Source organism: Triturus cristatus, chromosome 2_2 (assembly GCF_964204655.1).
Source record: "Triturus cristatus chromosome 2_2, aTriCri1.1, whole genome shotgun sequence".
Classification (NCBI taxonomy): Eukaryota; Metazoa; Chordata; class Amphibia; order Caudata; family Salamandridae; genus Triturus; species Triturus cristatus.
This window is the reverse complement of record NC_140582.1, coordinates 811,080,477-811,100,540: the sequence shown is the minus strand read 5'-3', so window position 1 is coordinate 811,100,540 and position 20,064 is coordinate 811,080,477. Positions and strand designations below refer to the sequence as shown.

Genomic DNA, 20,064 nt, shown 5'->3' with positions numbered 1-20,064 from the left:
TATCCTGCAAGGGGAAACCGCGTCCCAAGGCAGTAGTGGCTGCAGTCGCCCTGGTCGAATGGGCGCGCAGACCCACAGGAGGCTCCTTCTTGGCCAAGGAGTAACATGTTTTGATGCACAGAACGACCCACCTGGAGATGGTCCGTTTGTGAACCGCCTGACCTCTTTTGGCGCCCACGTAGCCAACAAAGAGCTGATCATCCACCCGGAACTGCTGTGTACGCTGCAGCTAGAATGCAAGCGCACATTTAGGGTCCAGACAGTGGAGCCGCTCATCTTCCCGTTAAGGAGGCGGAAAAAAAGGTGCGCAAAGTGATGGTCTGCCCGATGTGGAAGGGCGTGACAACCTTTGGCAGGAAAGAAGGACGTGTCATCAGGACCACCTTGTCCGGATGCACAGAAAGGAAAGGAGGTTTGGAAGAAAGAGCCTGGAGCTCACCCACTCTCCTGGCAGAGGTGATAGCTACCAGGAAAGCCGTCTTGAGAGTAAGAAGACGCAAGGGACAGTTATGATGGGGCTCAAAGGGAGCGCACATCAGAAAAGTCAAGACAAGATTCAAGTCCCACTGAAGCACTATGAAAGGCACAGGTGGGAACGTATGTGTAATGCCCTTAAGAAAACGGTTAACAACCAGGGACTTAAAAGAGAAGGCTGGTCAGGAAGCCGGATGAAGGCAGAGATAGCCGAAAGATAACACTTAAGCGTGCCCAGAGCAGAGCCCTTCTGGGCCAAAGTAAGAAGGAACAGGAGAACCTCAGAAAGAGGGGCAGAAAGGGGATCCACAGTCTTAGCTATGTACCATGCCACAAAGGTGTTCCACCGACAGGCATACACCGTTTTAGCGGAGGGACGCATGGCTGACAAGATGACATCACAGACTTCGGGAGGAAGATCGAAAGGTGTCCACAGTCGACGCTCAATCTCCAAGCATGGAGGTGGAGGCTGGACAGGTTCGGGTGGAGGACCGTCCCCTGCAGTTGCGACAGAAGATCCGCCCCAACAGGCAGACGGAACGGGGGACCGATGCTCATACTGAGTAGCTCGGGATACCATACTCTTCGAGCCCAGTCCGGAGCCACAAGAATGACTTGGGCCCGGTCGCGCCTGATCTTCTTCAGCACCCTGGGCAGAAGTGGTATAGGCGGAAAGGCGTACAACAGACCGCAGCTCCACTCGAGACGAAAAGCGTCTCTGAGCGAGTGCCACCTCGGAAATTCCAACGCGCAGAACTGATGACATTGCGCGTTCTCTTCGGTGGCGAATAGATCTAACCAAGGCTCTCCCCATCGCAGAAAGAGACCTTGCGCCACGTCCAAGTTCAGACGCCACCCGTGATCCACCATGCACCGGCGGCTGAGTTCCTCCACCCTGGCGTTCAGAGAACCTGCCAGGTGTTGAACCACCAAGGTAATGCCTTGATGTTCCAGCCACGTACAGAGGTGCAGAGCCTCCTGACAAAGGGTCCACGACCCCACCCCGCCCTGTTTGTTGCAATACCACATGGCGGTGGTGTTGTCCGTGAACACCTGCACTACACTTCCCCGGACAGAGGGAAGGAATGCCTTCAGTGCAAGCCAGATCACCCGCAGCTCCAGAAGGTTGATATGGAGCCGGGACTCCGCCGGAGACCAGAGGCCTCTGATCTACGCCTTTCCCATGTGGCCGACCCAGCCCAGGAGGGACGCATCCGTCACTACCGTGTGCTCCGGTTGGGGAAGGGAGAGGGATCTGCCATTGACCCAATCGCGACTTGTGAGCCACCACTGTAATTGCCGTGCAGTGCCCTCCGAGATCTGGACATGATCGGACAGGTTGCCCTGACGCTGCGCCCACTGGAACTTCAGGTCCCACTGCAGAGCCCGCATATGCCATCTGGCATGCGGCACCAGCAGGATGCAGGAGGCCATCAGGCCCAGAACCCGGAGGAACATCCTGACTGAAACCCAGGATAGAGGCTGAAAGAGCGGAATCATAGCCTGAATATCCCGGACTCGCACTGTTCGGGAGGATAAACCCAAAACAGCGTCGAATCCAGAACCGCTCCGATGAAAGGGAGCTTCTGAGAGGGACTCAGGTGCGACTTCGGCACATTGATGGAGAACCCCAGCAGATGATGGAGGTCGGCCGTAGTCTGGAGGTGGGAGACAACTGCCTGGGGCGAACCTGCCTTCAACAGCCAGTCGTCGAGGTAGGGGAAGACTGACACCCCTGACCTGCGTAGGTGAGCTGCAACCACCGCCATCACCTTCGTGAATACCAGAGGGGCGGAAGCGGCGGGGGTGGAAGTGGACTGCCCCACACGCTGGTTACCAGACCCGTCCCTGCGGAACCCACGTCCGCAGCCTCGCTGAGGCTGGTTCTGCACAGGCTTGCTGGAAGAGCGCGCCTGGGAACCACTGCCCAGGCCATGAAAGGAACGAAACCCCATTGTGGCAGGAGTTTGAGGAAAGATCCAAAGACTTGGCCGTGGCACGAGTCTCTTTAAAGCGCTCCAGGGCATTGTCAGCCTTATCACCAAAGAGGCGGGAGCCATCAAAGGGCATGTCCATGAGTGAGCTCTAGACATCGGGTGAGAAGCCAGTGGAACGCAACCAGGCGTGGCGCCGCAACGCCACCGTCGTGGAAATCGCCCTGCCCAACGAATCAGCAGTGTACAAACCACACCTGATGGCAAACTTTGCCGCATCCTTGCTATCTGCAATCGCTTGGGAAAGGACAGCCTGAACCTCAGAGCACTGAGGCAGCACCTCCGCCACCGAATCCCACACTGCATGGGAGTACCGGCCCAATAAGCAGGCGGTATTAACGGACAGCAACCCCAAACTGGCTGAGAACAACCTCTTGCCATATTGGTTCAGCCTCTTAGAGTCCTTATCCAGCGAAGCCGAGGGAAAGGCACTCTACGATGTCGAGGCCTGAATGACCAGGCTCTCAGGCGTGGGGTGAGTGGTCAAGAAGGCAGGATCACCAGGCGCCGGGCGATGACGCCTAGCGACGTTCTTATCCACCGGCGCCCCCGAGGCCGGCCGCAACCAAGTACCCAAGAGGACTTCGGTAAGGGCCTCAATGAAAGGGAGCAGTGGCTCAAACGACGCGGACGCCGTCTGGAGCACCTCCGTAAGGAGGCTGGTCTTAAGGGCCACCGTAGGGAGGTCGAGGTGGAGAGTCTCACTGGCTCGACGCAGCACCATAGTGTAGGAAGCGCCCTCCTCCATAGTAGGCGGAGGAGAGGCAAACACTGGGCCAGAAGACACATCAAGTTCACCAGCGTCTTGAAGGTCATCCACCCAATCCTGCTCGGAGTCACACCGCCGCGCAAGGGGGTCCTCGGAGCTGTCCCAGTCCTCATCCGGCTCCGGGCTAAAAGGAGCCGGTCACGGCGGCAGGACCGGAGAGGGGGCCAGCGGCGCCGGGAGTGGCACTAGAAGCGGCGACCAGGAGCGGTGCCGGCCGGGGCCGAAGCGGAGCCCCGTCCCAATGAGGATCCCAGGTCGGAACGAAATGGTCCGAGAACCGGGGCCGGGGCGGGATAAACTGCACCCAGTGTGGCGCCTGAGGCGGAGCCAGGGACGGCGCTGGAGCCGGAGCCAAGTGCAGCACCGGGGCCAGAGCCAGCGGCGTTGCACCAAGTGGCACCGGGGCCGGAGCCACGGCCGCTGGATCCAGTGGCTCCGGGGCTGGCGCTGGAGGCGGTGCCGCCGGGTCAACAGGATCTGGACACGGGCTGCGGGGCCTGCAGACGCACCGGCGGGAGCCCGAGGCCTAAACAGGCGGTCCAAGGCAGCAACAAACATTTGCCGCTGTTCGTGAGTCGCCGATGGACCCGGGTAGAGCGTGTAGGCCACGGGACTCCCAGGCTCCAGAGGGGCTGCGGGACTCCCAGGCTCCAGAGGAGCCGCAGGAGCGGAGCCCCTGTCCCCCACGTCCACCTCCGGGGAGCGACGGGGAGACGCCGGAGAGCGAACACGCTTCTTCAACTTATGGCGTCGCTTACCAGAATCGGAAGGTGAAGACTTAAGAGTCCGAGGAGCGACGGCTGCGGTCCCGCGAATGGCCCCTAGACCCGCAGCGAGAGGCGTGCTGGACATCCAGCAACTTCCGGCGCCGCTCCCGCAATGCCTTCGGGGCCATGGCACGCAGTCCCGACAATCCCGGGAGTCGTGGTCTGTCTCCAGGAAGTAGAGGCAGACATCATGGGGGTCCGCCACCGACATATTACGGTGGCACGACCCGCAAGACTTAAAGGCGGGCATCCCTACGTGCACCAGAAGACAAGAGGAGAAGACAAAAAGTCCCAAAAAAGTGGTCAAAAATTGACCGAGGTACGTGCTCAATCCGGACCTGCGCTTTCGGCGCGGAAAAAAAAAAAGAACGGATGTTAGCGCGCATGGGTGGCGCCTAAGTAGTCTCCGTGACGTCGTCCTGGCGTGCATGACGCCAGTAACAGGCACGGAGCCGCACGGCGCCGCCTGCTGGCGCGCAGGGGTACTGCTAAGCAGAAAACTTTCCGGACCCAGACTGACGCCTGGGGAATTTTCTAAGGTAAGGAATCTATCACTAACGTGTCTCTTTCAGATACGGAGGTTTAGAACTAAGAGCCTGAAGCTCACTTACCCTCCTGGCTGAGGTAATAGCAAACAGAAAAACCGTCTTGAAAGTAAGAAGTCGCAACGGACAACTATGAAGAGGCTCAAAAGGAGACCCCATCAGGAAAGTAAGTACTAAATTCAAATCCCACTGAGGCATAATGAAGGGAGTGGGAGGTAACCCATTGGTGAGGCCCTCAAGTACCTCATAACGATGGGGGATTAAATAAAGATGGCTGGTCCAGCAAAAAAAGGAAAGCCGACAAGGCCGACAAGTAACCCTTTACGGTAGCCACAGCACAACCTTGCGGAGCCAAGGAAAGTGAAAAGCCAAGTATATCAGATGAATGGGCCTTCAAATGATCAATGGACCGCTTTCTACACCATTTTACAAACTTGGATCACCTAGAGGAATAAACAGATTTGGCGGAGTCTCTCCTGGATGATAAAATAACATTCACCACATTTGGTGGGAGAGAGAAATAACTCAGGTTGCCCCATTCAATCTCCAGGCATGAAGGTGCAAGCTCTGAAGGTGGGGGTGTAGAACCTGCCCCTGCGAGAGGGTGTCTGCCCTGAGAGGGAGACGGAGAGGAGGGTGCGAAGAAGATCTGTATAACACACCCTTCTTGATCAATCGGAGCGATCAATATGACTTTGGCCCGTTCTTGGCAAATCTTCCTCAGAACTTGATGAATCAAGGGTATGGAGTTGCGAACTCCCATTCAAATGAAACGCATCCCCCAATGCTCAATCCATCGCATACTGAAGACTGCAGAACGACAGGCAGTGCACATTCTCGTGAGTGGCAAACGGGTCGAACCGAGGAAACCCCCACATTCGGATGTTGTGATGGGCCACCTCCGGATGAAGCCGCCACTCGTGATCGGCAGAGTAATGCCGACTGAGACCAACCACAAGCACATTTAGCACCTCGTCCAGATTTGCAAACACACAAATCTAATGGCCCTGCGCCCAGGACCAGAGTCGCAGAGCATCTCTGCAGTGACGATACACCTCTACCCCTCCCTGTTTGTTTATGTACCACATCGCAGTAGTGTTGTCCATCAGGAATTGACTGATCATGAAGGGACGGAAGAAAGGTCTTGAGAGCCAAACGTATTGCCCGCAAATCCAGAAGGTTGATGTGAAGCAATCTTTCCTCTGGAGACCAAAGACCATTGATCTCCAGATCACCCAGATGAGCACCCCACCCTAGAGTGGAGGCATCCGTGATTACTGCGGCCACCGGTGGAGGAGGTTGAAAAGGCTTTCCTTGAGACAGGTTGTCCGGCACACTCCACCAAGGCAGCTTCGTTGCAGTGTCCCTGGAGATTCTGACCTTCTCCCCGAGATCTCCATTGTGCCGATACAACTGCCTGCGGAGGGACCACTGGAGTGCCCTCATGTGCCAGTGTGCATGGCGGACTAACCGTATTCAGGAAGCGAACAGACCGAGCAAGCGTTGGACCTTCAGGACTGGCACAAACGTTTCATTATGAAACAAATAAATCATCTCCTGAATGTCGAGAATCCTCTGCTGCGGCGGGAAAGCTCAACACACAGTAGTGTCCAGTACTGCCCCTATGAACAGGCTGCGCTGAGAGGGCACCAGGTGAGATTTGGGTACATTTATCGAGAAACCCAAGCTGAACAACAGTTGCGTTGTTACTTGCAAGTGATGCAGCATCATCGCTTTGAGCAGTCAGTCGCCCAGATAGGGAAAAACCGGAATTCCTGACCTCTGAGATGTGCTGCCACCACCACCATCACCTTTGTGAAGACCCGAGGTGCTGAAGTGAGACAGAACGGAAGGACCGCAAACTGGTAGTATCGAGACCCTACCGTAAGAACAAGTTACTTACCTTCGGTAACGATGTATCTGTAAGAAACATTAGTTAGTTAGATTCCTCACCTTAGAATATCCCCAGGCGTCAGACTGGATCCGGAAGATTTTTCGTCAGCAATACCCCTTGCGCATCGCTAGGCGTCGTCTGCGGCTCCGCGTCCGTCGTCGGCGTCGTGCGCCGGAATGACGTCATCGGAGTACTTAGACGCCGCCCTCGCGCGCTGACGTCAGTTCTTGTACATAGCTTTCCGCGCCAGGAACGCAGAGCCATACAAAGACCGACACTGGTGCCAAAAATAAAATCTAGGGGCCTGAAAAGGATAACCTTAACCCTAGATGTCAGTTCGCAGAACGGGGAGGATGGGTGGGTCGGTGAGGAATCTAACTAACTAATGTTTCTTACAGATACATCGTTACCGAAGGTAAGTAACTTGTTCATCTGAAAGAAACACGTTAGTTAGATTCCTCACCTTAGAATAGATACCCAAGCAATACCATCCCCGGTGGTGGGTCTGCGAACCAAGATCACACCAGAAAGTCCTGGAGGACAGAACAGCCAAAGAAGCCATCCCTCCGGACTTGGCTGTAAAGGCAATAATGCCTGGCAAACGTGTGTAGCGAAGCCCACGTCGCCGCCTGACAGATGTCCTGCAAAGGGACACCCCGTCCCAAACCAGTAGTAGCCGCTGTGGCCCGAGTAGAATGGGCGCGCAGCCCAACAGGAGGGTCCCTTTTTGCCAAGGAATAACAAATTTTGATGCACAAAACGACCCACCGAGAGATGGTCCGTTTGTGCACAGCTTTCCCCTTCTTAGCACCCACGTATCCAACGAAAAGTTGGTCGTCCACCCGGAACTGCTTCGTGCGGTCCAGATAAAAGGAGAGCGCACGTTTTTGGTCCAGACGGTGGAGCCTCTCTTCCTCTTTGGAAGGATGCGGAGGCGGAAAGAAGGTGGGCAAGGTGACAGACTGCCCAAGATGAAAGGGGGTCACCACTTTCGGAAGAAAGGAGGGACGAGGCCGCAACCTTGTCCGGATGAACAGAGAGAAAAGGAGGCTTTGATGATAAAAGCCTGGAGCTCACTCACCCGTCTAGTCGAGGTGATGGCTACCAGAAAAGCAGTCCTAAGCGTCAGCAGACGAAGAGGACAATTATGAATAGGCTCAAAGGGAGCGCACATTAGAAATGTGAGAACAAGATTCAAGTCCCACTGAGGCATTACAAAAGGGACAGGAGGGAACGTGTGAGTAATGCCTTTTAGAAAGCGTGTAACTACAGGGGACTTGAAAAGAGAAGGCTGATCAGGAAGCCGTAAGAAGGCAGAGATGGCAGCAAGATAACCTTTCAAGGTGCCCAAGGCAGAGCCCTGCTGGGCCAAAGAAAGAAGAAAGAGGAGAACCTCAGAAAGAGGGGCGGAAAGGGGATCCACAGCCTTTGCTGTGCACCATGCCACAAATTTGTTCCACCGGCAGGCGTATACCGTCTTTGTGGAGGGACGCCTGGCTGCCAGAATGATATCACAGACTTCAGGAGGCAAGTCAAATGGCATCAACTGCCGCCGCTCAATCTCCATGCATGGAGGTGGAGGCTGGACAGGTTCGGGTGGAAGACCGTCCCCTGCTGCTGCGACAGAAGATACTCCCGAAGGGGCAGACGTATCGGAGGATCGGTCAACATACTGAGTAGCTCGGGATACCAGTACCTTCGTGCCCAATCCGAAGCCACCAAGATGACTTGGGCCCGGTCGCGCCTGATCTTCTTCAGCACTCTGGGCAGAAGTGGTATAGGCGGAAAGGCGTACAACAGACCGCAACTCCACTCGTGACGAAAAGCGTCGCCGAGCGAGTGCCGCCTTGGAAATTCCAACGCGCAGAACTGCTGACATTGCGCGTTCTCTTCGGTGGCGAATAGATCTAACCAAGGCTCTCCCCACTGCTGAAAGAGACCTTGCACCACTTCGGAGTTCAGACGCCATTCGTGATCCATCATGCACCGGCAGCTGAGTTCGTCTGCTCTGGCGTTCAGAGAGCCCGCCAGATGTTGAACCACTAGGGTGACACCCTGGTGTTCCAGCCATGTCCAGAGGCGCAGAGCCTCCTGACAAAGGGTCCACGACCCCACCCCGCCCTGTTTGTTGCAATACCACATGGCGGTGGTGTTGTCCGTGAACACCTGCACGACACTTCCCCTGACAGAGGGAAGGAAGGCTTTCAGTGCAAGTCGGATCGCTCTCAACTCCAACAGGTTGATGTGGAGACGAGACTCCGCCGGAGACCAGAGGCCTCTGATCTCCGCCTCTCCCATATGGCCACCCCAGCCCAGGAGGGACGCATCCGTCACTACGACATGCTCCGGTTGGGGAAGGGAGAGGCTCTTGCCCGTGACCCAATCGCGGTCCGTGAGCCACCACTGCAACTGCTGTGCAGTGCCCTCCGAGATCAAGACATGGTCGGACAGGTTGCCGTGATGCTGGGCCCACTGAAACTTCAGGTCCCACTGCAGAGCCCGCATGCGCCGCCTGGCGTGATGCACTAGTAGGATGCAGGAGGCCATCAGCCCCAGAAGACGCAACACTAGCCTGACCGAAACCCAGGATAGAGGCCGAAAGATGGGAATCAGGGCCTGAATATCCCGGACCCGCTGTTCCGGCGGATAGACATGGAACTGTGCCGAATCGAGAACCGCTCCGATGAAGAGGAGCTTCTGAGAGGGACTCAGGTGTGACTTCGGCACGTTGATGGAAAACCCCAGCAAATGCAGGAGATCCGCCGTAGTCTGGAGGTCGGAGACGACTGTCTGGGGCGAGCCCACCTTCAACAACCAGTCGTCGAGATAGGGGAAGACTGGAACCCCTGATCTGCGCAGATGAGCTGCGACCACCGCCATCACTTTCGTGAACACCCGAGGGGCACTGGTAAGGCCGAAGGGGAGCACGGTAAACTGAAAGTGCTCTTGACCCACCGTGAACCGCAGGTAACGCCGGTGGGCCGGCAGGACGGGGATGTGGAAATATGCGTCCTGCAAGTCCAACGCTACCATCTAGTCTCCAGGGTCTAGGGCAGCTAGAACCTGAGCCAAAGTTAACATCTTGAACCTCTCCTTCCGGAGGAAGGCATTGACGTTCCGGAGGTCCAAGATAGGGCGTAGGCCCCCTTTGCCCTTCTTGGGAACCAGAAAGTAGTGGGAATAACAACCACGACCTACTTCTGGACTCAGAACGCGCTCGACGGCCCCCTTGGCCAAGAGGGCCGAAACTTCCTCGCGGAGAAGATTCAAATGATCCCCCGAGATACGGTGGTGCTGCGGTGGCATGGCTGGAGGGGTCGTCTCGAAGGGGAGGGAGTAGCCCCTTCGGACGATTTGCAGCACCCACCTGTCCGATGTGATGGACCGCCAGTGGAGCAGGTGATGGCGAACTCTGCCGCCCACTGGCGTGGAATGGACCTGAAAGCTCGGACTAGGAAGGCTTTGAGGAGGATGCTGCCGGGGTGGATGTGGGCTGACCGCGTCGTCCTCCAGAACCGCCTCGGCGGAAACCACGTCCGCGACCGCGCGCAGGTTGGTTCTGCGGCTGGTGGCTAGGCGTACGTGAGGAGGCACCCCTTCCTTGGCCACGAAAGGGGCGAAAGGCGGAAGTTTGCGACCGCGGGGCCGAGAGGCCCAAGGACTTGGCCGTAGCCCGGGAGTCCTTAAAGCGATTCAGCGCACTGTCCGCTTTCTCACCAAAAAGGCGAGTGCCATCAAAGGGCATGTCCATGAGAGAGCTCTGGACATCACCCGAAAAGGACGTGGACCGCAGCAAGGCGTGACGTCGAAGCGCCACCGTGGTAGAAATCGCCCTACCCAGCGAGTCCGTAGTGTCAAGCCCACATCGGATAGCATGTCGTGCTGCATCCCTCCCATCGGCCAGAGCCTGGGTAAGTCGTGTCTGGACCTCCGCCGGACACAGGGGCAGCACGTCCTCCACCGTATCCCACAGAGAGTGGGAATAACGGTCCAAGAGACAGGCGGTGTTCAAGGACCGCAGGCCCAAAATAAGGGAGGAGAACAGCCTTTTGCCAAACTGTTCCAGTCTCTTGGAATCCCGGTCCGGCGGAGCGGTCGGGAAGGAGGATTGGGAGGTAGAAGCCTGGATAACCAGGCTCTCGGGGGTAGGGTGTTGGGACAGAAAACTGGGGTCGCACGGAGCAGGGTGGTGGCGCCTGGCGACGTTCCTGTCCACAGGAGGGACTGTGGAGGGCTTGGACCAGGTGCCCTGCAGAACGTCAATGAGGGCCTCATTGAATTGCAGCAGAGGCTCAGTGGAGCTTGCTGCAGACTGAAGCACCTCAGTGAGGACGTTAGTCCTCACAGCCACGGCAGGTAGCTCGAGCCCAAGGGCTGTGGCCGCCTTGCGCAGCACCACAGAGAAAGCAGCACCCTCCTCCGAAGCCACAGTCGGAGGAGAGATGAATCCAGTGTCTGGAGAGGTATCCAGACCACTGGCCTCCCCCAGTTCATCTGCCCAGTCCTGTGACAGCTGAGCCTGAACGGCCATAGGATCCTCGGATCCCTCCCATTCGCCCCCGTCATCCGATTCCTGGTACGCAGGAGGAAAGATCGGAGCCGGACGATAGACATAATGTGTCTCTAACGGCGCCGTACGCGGCGTCCATCGACGCCGTAACGGCGCCGGACCCGGAGAGGGGCTGAACTGGGGCTCGACGCCGAGCGGAGCCGGCGTCGGAGGTGGTACCGGTGTCGACGCCGGCGGAGGAGGCATGACTAGGTCGACCGGCGTCGGCGGGGACTCGGGAACAAGTCCCTCGGGCACTTGCGGCGCCGGGGCCCGAGCCGCCGGCAGGCAAGGTTGCCCAGTCGGGTCCGCGGGGCCCGAAGGCGCGCCAGCGGGCGTTGACGGCGGAGCCAGGTTCCTCATGGCCGAGAGGAAGGCACTGACTTCCGCCGGCGTCGCGTCAGTCCCAGGGACCGGCGGGTATGGGGACTTGCGCGGCGCCAGCGGCTCCGCTGGAGCCGCGGGGGTGGAACCACCCTGACCCTCGGCAGAGTCGCGCGACCGGCGAGGGGAGTCCGAAGAGCGGTGTCGCCTCTTGGACTGCTTCGACTTACCCGAAGACTTGGAGCCAGAGGATCGATGATGGCGTCGGCTGCGGCTCCGCGACCGATCCTTGGACCTCCTCCTGGACCGGGATCGAGAGGGGCGCGGAGCCGAGTGGCGAAGCTTGAGAAGCTTACGGGACCGCTCCCGTCTAGCCTTCGAAGTCAGGGCCTTGCAGTCCGAACACGACTCCGCGTCGTGGTCGAGGCCCAAACAGTAAAGGCACCGGCGGTGATGGTCCGTAACCAGCATCAAGCGGTTGCAGTCGGCACAGGCTTTAAAACCAGGCATCCTACCGGCACCGGAGTCGAGACAAGATCAAAAAGGATCAAAAAACTTAGTCAAAAAAGACTAAAAGGAGCAGCTCTCCCGGATCTGCGCTTACTGGCGCGGAAAAAAGAAGAACTGACGTCAGTGCGCGAGGGCGGCGTCTAAGTACTCCGACGACGTCATTCCGGCGCACGACGCCGACCACGGAGCCACAGACGACGCCTAGCGGCGCGCAAGGGGTATTGCTGACGAAAAATCTTCCGGATCCAGTCTGACGCCTGGGGATATTCTGAGGTGAGGAATCTAACTAACGTGTTTCTTTCAGATACCAGAGATACTACTGATGCGACTTCAGAATAGGGATGTGGAAATACGCATCGTGCAAGTCGATCGACACCATCCAGTCTTCCTGCTGCAGCGCCAAAAGTACCTGAGCTATGGTCAACATCTTGAACTTTTCCTGCCTGAGGTAAAAATGTAAAACCCTGAGGTCCAGGATCAGTCTCAACCGGCTGTCTTTCTTGGCAATCAGTAAATAACGGGAGTAGCAACCCTGACCCCTTTCCTGCTTCGGAACCACCTCTATCACACATTTCTGCAGCAAGGCAAGAAACTCCAGCTGCAAAAGCAGCAAATGGTTCTCCGAACACCAGCCCTGGCGAGCAGGGTAAGGAGGTGGAAACTCTTGAAAAGGTAGGGCGTACCTATTTTCCACAAGTTTCAAAACCCAATTGTCCGAAGTAACCGATTCCCAATCTTTATAGAAAATGGGACAGCCAGCCCCCTACAGAACCAGCATGCTCAAAGATGGGAGATCTAGAGCGGCTTTCTAGTGGTACCGGTGATGGGGATAGGAGAGGAGGATGGGGAAGACTGAAGTTGAGAAGCTCCTCACAGGCAGCCTCTATCTTTTCCTCTTTACGACCTGTACTGGGGGTTCTGCTTTTGCTGCTGTGGCTGTTGACGGCCTCGAAGGGAAACCGCCTTCCCAAAGTCTCGATACTAGGACTGGGTGGTCAACTCTGCTGCACTACGCGAAGCTGAGTTTTCTGCACTCCGCGCAGCTCGCGGAGTGCAGAAAACTCCGCTTTGTGTAGTGCAGCAGAGTTTTTTTCCCCGCTTGTGCATGGTAAGTTCACGAGCACGAGCTGCCACTCAGGTAGAATTTCTACCAGAGCGGCTGGAAAATCAGCGCGAACGGCAGTTTGAACTGCGCTCCGCCACTTGCAGAATTCCGCAGAGTTTTTTTGTCACTTCGCGGAGTCCCGCATAGCGAAACTCCGCGAACTATGCCCAGGCCTGCGAGTCGATACCTTTTGTATCCATAGCCCCTGGGTTGGGACTACAGGACTAAGGATCTTGCAGTAGCCCTACTGTCCTTGAAGCGCTGCAGCGCAGAATCCGCCTTCGCGCCTAACAATCTGGATCCATCAAAATGTAGATCGAGCAAAGTAGCTTGTACATCCAGAGAGAAGCCTGAAGACCTAAGCCAGGTAGGCATGCCTCCTGGTAGCCACTGAGGAGTCCATTACCCTGGCTACAGAGTCCGCCGTGTTCATACCAGACTGAATGACCTGACGGGATGCCACTCGTGTGTCTGATAGCGCGTCCAAAAAGTGAACACAATCATCTTCAGGCAACTTAGGAGCTACTTGCTTGACAGTGCCGATTAGTGCATGAATGTACCTCCGTAGCAAACATGTGGCGTTTGTTGACTTTAGAGCCATACTTACTGATAACACCTTTTAGGCAGACTGTTCAAGTTTTTTCAAGTCTCTTTCCCCTGAGGTAGTAGGGAAAGACCCAGTTGACTGCTTGGAACAAGAAGCCTAAACTACCAAGATTTCTGGAGAAGGATGGGTAGAGAGGAAAGCTGGATCACCAGGAGCAGGATTGTAGCGTCTTGCCACCCACCTAGAAACCGCAGGGGGCAGACAAAGTCTTCTGCCCCACCTCCATAATCAGCTCCGTCAATGCCTCGTTAAAAGGCAGCAGAGGTTCAACAGTGGAGGAGGGAGAATGCAACACGTCAGTCAATATATCGGACCTCACCTCAGTTGAGGGTAACTGAAGGTCCAACAGATCAGCAACTGTGTGGTATGGGGCAACGTCCTGTGAAGGCAAGCCTTCGGAGAAGAAAGCTCCCACTACGGGGCAGTATCCAGGCCACTGGCCTCCTGTACACCCTCGAAATCGTCCACAGCGTCGAGGATCTCCCCTTCATCATGTTCTTGCTGGTACTCCTCTTCCTCCAGCAGTCTCTGCGTGTAGGAGAGTAGGATCTGCACTTATGTTGCCCCCACTTTTTTTCTGATGTTAACACTGGTTTCTGGCTATAGTCTGACTGGGACCCTGCTAATCAGGGCCCCAGCCTCTCTGTTCTCTCTAAACAACTTGGAGTGCATATTAGATGCACTAGTGATTGGATACTGTGGTACCTTATGAGCCCCTAGTATATGGTACCTTAAGTGCCAAGGGCATAGGTACTTCACAGGCCTACCAGGGGCTGAAGCATGTATTATGCCACACCTGTGAAGCAGACTAAATCTGACACCACAAGCCTGCTACTGCAGCCTGAGTGAGGTAGCGTTAGCACTCCTCACTGAGGTAAAGGGTCCTGATATCTCACCTTAAACTAACATATAAACCTATCAGTCACCCCTAAGGCAGGCCATAACAATCCTGAGGGCAGGGTGCTTGCTTTTACATGTGAGGGGGTGCCTTTGCCTGAGCAGGGCCCCTCTGCAACCCTCAAAAGTCTATTCTCTGTGGCTGTTTGTGGAGTGCATTATAACCTTGCGGTAAATGCTAACTTTGGGATGGCTGCATCAAAACATGTCGTGTTTGGTGTCAAACGCCTTGGAATCATACCCCCACACCAGTAACTGGTGTGAGAGTATGATCCCACCCTTCTAGAGGGATAGACATGTACCTACTGTTTAAACACGGTAGAAATCTGAAAGAGCCTGGCATCACAAAATGGATGCCACCAGCACAGATGGATGCCACCAGCACAGACACTGGGCTGCCCTCCTGCTGCTGACTGAAACTCGCAGTGGAGGAGGCCCAACAATAGGCATCCTGTCACTGGGAGGTGTCACCACCTTCCAGACAGAATTTAGTGTATTGGGGCTGGGTGGGTCCACTTCTAGAGTGCTTTGAAGTCCTGCACTGGGGGAGCAGTAGGCTCCTCTGTGCATATGCCAGCTCAAACCTGTTCAGGGGCTACCAGCCCCTGCTCTGGCACGAAACTGGACAAAGGGAAGTGGGTGTAACCACCCACTCCCCTGACTCTCCCATAGGAGTGGTCATAGAGCTAGTCCCTCCCTTTCCTTTATTATAAGTTAGGGAACCCTTGTCATTGCAAACTAGATATCCCTGGACGACGCTCTGAAAGAAGAATCCTGGACCTTCGACGTTCCACTACCTCTGGAAGACTGAAGAATCTCCCTTGGAGTCAAGGAGTGACTACCCTGCTTGGCAGGCACCAAAACTTTGAATCAACGGTCGCAAACTTTCCCGCTCCAGCCGGAGTCCGAAGTCCCTGCAGCCCCGGAAGTGGATTTCCTGACTTCGACGGCCATTGTGAGTCACCAGCAAACCTGAGGCAAGTGGACCCCGCGAGTGACGAGGAACAGCAATACCCAGGTACCATGCACTATTGTCGAATGCAACCCCTTCACGACGTTCTACGAACTTGTGCATTGGACCACGTGTGGTCCAAGCCTCCAGCAGGATTTCCCTCGAAAATCAGAGGCCTACCTCGACTCGAGTGACCGTGGGCTCCTGTGAAGCGAATCCTCATGAGGAGTCTTCGCGATCCCTTGCCGGCTGGCTTGTGGGTCCCCTGAAGGCCTTTCTACCGAACCAAAGGGCTCCCCTGGTTGCTCCAGGCCTGCCCTGACTTACCCTTGCTGGGTGAGTCCCTCAGACCTTGCTGGTCTGCATCGCTGACTTTCTTCACATTCCACGAGACTTGCTGTTGCCAAGGCTTGTTGGCTCCAATCCGGTTGCCGACACCTCAGTAAGCTGCAGACTTCGTGGGACACTCCGAATCCAGCTCCTGGTCGTCGTCGACGCCTCCTGGGCCTCGTGGCTGAAGATTCAAGACACCCGTGATCACCTGAAAACACCCGACTTCTGTGGGCATCCAGCTTCCTGGCCCCGGGTCACTGGCAAGTGACTTTGGACACTGTCCCTTCTGCTTTCAGGTCTTCCTTCTTCTGAATCCAGCCTTGGACACTTCTTCTGTCTTCACAAGCAGCAAGTCTTCTTTGGCTCCCATTGAAAACGACACCGCGACCCAACACCAAAAGACACCTATGCACCCGGCTTCCCTGGGTGAGGTAACTCGAGTACTCCGGTGCTCCCGTGTGTGTTGGCTCTAGAACTACTTACCCTGTAAGTGACTTGCTTGTAGACTCTCCCGAAGTATCCTAACACTTTAAAATTCCAACCGCGACTTGCTTCATTGAAGTCTGTTGGGATCCACGGCTGTGTTCTCACACTACATGCGTCTCCCGTGGGTCCTTTACTTACCTGCCTTGGGTGGATTAGTGAGGCCTCAGCGCTTCTGAAGGCTCTAGGCCTTCTCGAGTCGATATTCTTATACCTCTTTTTTAGTATATGGTCTGGTACGCCCCTAGGGCCCCAGCCATATAAGTGCTTAATTTGTTGTGAAACATTGATTTGTGCATATGTTCCTGACTTCTAATCTCATAAAGAGATTAGTAGAGTGTGTCTAGAAATAAATACATATATATTTTATATTTATTCCTGTGTGGTGTTCTTTCATTTGGTAATTCAAGAGATTATAAGGTAAAACAAGCTGCTTTACATTCCTCAGAGACTTAGCCTGAAGGCTGCTCTCCACAGCTACCACTAGGATAGCTTTCTTTAAAAGGTTGTCTTAAACCTATCTACCATAAGAGTCGAATTGGACTGGTGCAAGGTGGCTACTTTAACTAGTGACCAGCATATGCCAGGCCAACTTCTCACACAGCGCTTCCCTCCTGGAACGCTGCTTCGGGATCAGTGTCGGCGGTACCAGACGCGGCGCCGAAGAAGGACCTTCTGTCCAACACCAGACGGCGCCAGAGATTGAGGTATCGGAGTCGAAAATCTCGGTGCCGGAAACTGCCATGACAGATCCATCGCCAGTAAAGGCACGAAAAGCGCCTGAGCATACTGCTGGGGTATGCCCAAATTAAAAGAAAGCGGGCCCACGTGGCCAGATGGTGCACCGGTAGGGTAAGTTGCCCTGGCAAACTTCGCATTAAGGAAATACAACGGATCCACTCCTGGTCCTGGAAAAAGAGGATAAGGATCCAAAGCCCCTTGGTCCGGATGCATTCGAAGCCTTACAGGGGGCTGAGGCTGCAGCGCCGGAGACACCGGAGCTGGTACAGTCGAAGTTGCAGGAACCGGAGTAGACTGTGGCCAAGGCGGAGAACCTCTGGGCACCAGCAAATTCCCCGATGCCGGAGAGTGGGCCGGAGTCGCCTATGGATAAGGAGTAGGCGACGGCGAGACGGCATCCTTCTTATGATGCCGCTTCACAGGGGAGGTCGACCTCAATGTCCTGCCCTTTGAAGACCGACGTAGAGACCTATGTCTTCTCTTCTTCTTATGCTTCCTCGACTTTGAAGCATGCCAGGTCCACAACTTCGATCTCTTGTGACCTCTCTTCTGTTTTTTTTTTGCCCGCGCCATGAAGTTTCGCCTCATACTCCTTCAGCGCCTTCGGGTTCATCTTCCGACAGCACGAACACCCTTCAACGTCATGATCCAAAGAAAGACACCATAGACAGTCATTGTGGGGATCTGTGATGGACATATGACCCCTCCACTTCCTGCAGGGTTGAAACCAGATTTCTTCGAAGTAGCCATACTCAGGGCAATACAAAGTATAGATAGAAACAAAGTTGTACCATGTAAAATGGAGAGTCCTAGAAAGAAAACGATATGCCTCGACAGCGCGGAAAAAAGGGAACTGATGTCAGTACGCCGACTAGGTCTTCTTATGGCTCCGGCGACGCCATACGGCGTCGCGAGCGGATCCGTGCTATCGTGACGTCCTCGTCGACATGGGAGAGCTACGAAAAGAATTTCCGTTGAATGCTGGTGCAGCGGGTAATTCAAAAGGTGAGGCATCCATAGGCAGATGCATCCATCAGAAAGATTACCTAATGTAGTCTCAAGGGGCTACTCCTTTCTCCTTTGACCCCTCATTGAGAGCCTAGCAGGTGGTTGCATGTGCGTAGTTTTTGAGTGCAGTAGCTGCTCTCCAGGGTGAAGCCTTCTGGCCCTCCTTGTAAATCATGCCCAGTAGCCAACAATGCACCATTTTTTAAAATTTTATGTTAACATACTGAAATATTACAAAATATTATCTGGAGGAGCAGAGACAGCTTAGCTTCAAGGCAGTTGCTATTCCTGGAGCTTCAGTATGGGCTCCCACGTTTTGCCAGTCCAGTGCACTCCTAGTTTGTACACCACCCCACTCCACCCCCACCCCGTCGGCGACTGAATGCAAGGATAAAGGAAACAGAAGTAGTACCAGTGCTTTAAATGGGCCGGTACGCACCGGTACTGAGTACCGGTACTTCCGGATTTTTTTGCAGTCAGTACTGGCACTTTTCTGTAGCCAGGGAGAGTACCGGTACCCTGATCCACAGCACGGCAGGCGCAGGTTAGGTTTCGCCTTCAGTGCAGGGCAGATTCCGCACTGCTTCCGAGGAGCATGTATTTACGTGTAATCTGTTTCTTTTCCATAAATGCATTTCTCTTGTGTTTTGACATGTGCTGCAACTGGTACAAAAGTCATTAGGTATGAACAAATCTTGCCCTTCGCCCCGCCCCTAGCCACACCTCTATTTTAATGAGTACCTGCACTTATATTTTCCCATTTAAAGCACTGAGTAGTACCCCAAGTCAAAATGTCAGTGAGTTGGTTTGTGGACCACCAACTTAAGATATGGTGTCTCTATTGCTGAGCAATAAATCTATACCCACTTCAGCCTATGGGGGTGGAAGAAGGAGAGCAGAAACAAAGGTCACCTGAAACTGTGTGCAAGGCAACCATGCATTACTCTGGAATGCCCTGGTGAACCAGACACTCAGGCAGTTTCTAGATGGGAGCAAAGCTGCAGAGTAGATCCTAAAGTAGAATGCAAAGAGGAAAGAAGTAAGGAGTAGTTGCACGGAGTCTAATCATGGGAGATCGTTACTTCTCAAGTGAGGACTGCCAGAAGAGGAGCAATGGGAGTTGACATGTGGGGAGTTTTTGTTGTGATGGGGGAGGATGATAAAGACAAAGACAAGAAAAAAGAAGGGTTGCATCCTTGTCCCCAACTCACCACTCAAAGAGGAAGGCACTAAGGGGACAGCTGAACCATCAAGCATCATCCTGGACAGCAAACTCTCCATGAAACAACCATGCTGTCTCCTTAGACTGCTTCCACAAGCTTCACAAAGTCTTCAAGTGACTCGCCAGCAGCACCCGGCAGAATGGGCTATGGCAAAGTACTCTATGCAGGCTCCACCATGGAACTCATGAGAAGATACTAGACAATCCAGAACGCAGCAGCACGAGTAACCCTCAACCTGCAAAGAGGACCCTCTTCACCCAGCACCTGAAAGACCTTCACTGGCTATCCAACCCAGAAAAGATGCCAATTTAAGCTCCTGGTCCACACCTATCAAGCCCTAGATGACCAAGGACCCACCTACATGAACCACTTCCGGAACTACCACCTACCTCCTAGGAACTTACACTCACCTCGCCTAGGTACCATGCATCTACTGCTGCTGCACCGGAGGACCTTCCTTCCCCCTCCTCACCGGCAAGTCCTGGAACACCTTTCCCCTCCACCTCTGCACTTCACCTTCACTGACCCACTTCAGGAAAGGACTACAGACCGGACTCTTCAACTGACTATGCAGCACAGCGCCTGGATACCCTCTTGGGTGATCAACAGCGCTCTATAAGTACCGTATGATTGATTGACTGAAGAATCACTTGTGATGGCAGCAACCATGCCGCATAAGTCTACTTTCCACAACATTAAAGATGGCAAATGTAGGGCAAAAAGGAGTTATTCCACCAAAGATTGGGGCAGAGGAGACTATTCTAAAAGATGTGTCAGTTTTGTTGTTATTGCTCTCATTTGCTATCCGCCCTGGGTGTAGACCAATGGTATTTCTGGGAATTTAAATACTGCATGATCATTAAACTGGAGATGCTGCAGTCTAACGTCG

General features: G+C 54.7%; 1 protein-coding gene across 19 annotated transcripts in view; it reads right to left on the bottom strand.

Moving 5' to 3' along the window:
* FRYL (FRY like transcription coactivator) overlaps nucleotides 1–20,064 on the bottom strand; it is a 2,516,714-nt gene that overhangs the window by 753,568 nt on the left and 1,743,082 nt on the right. The window lies entirely within an intron of this gene.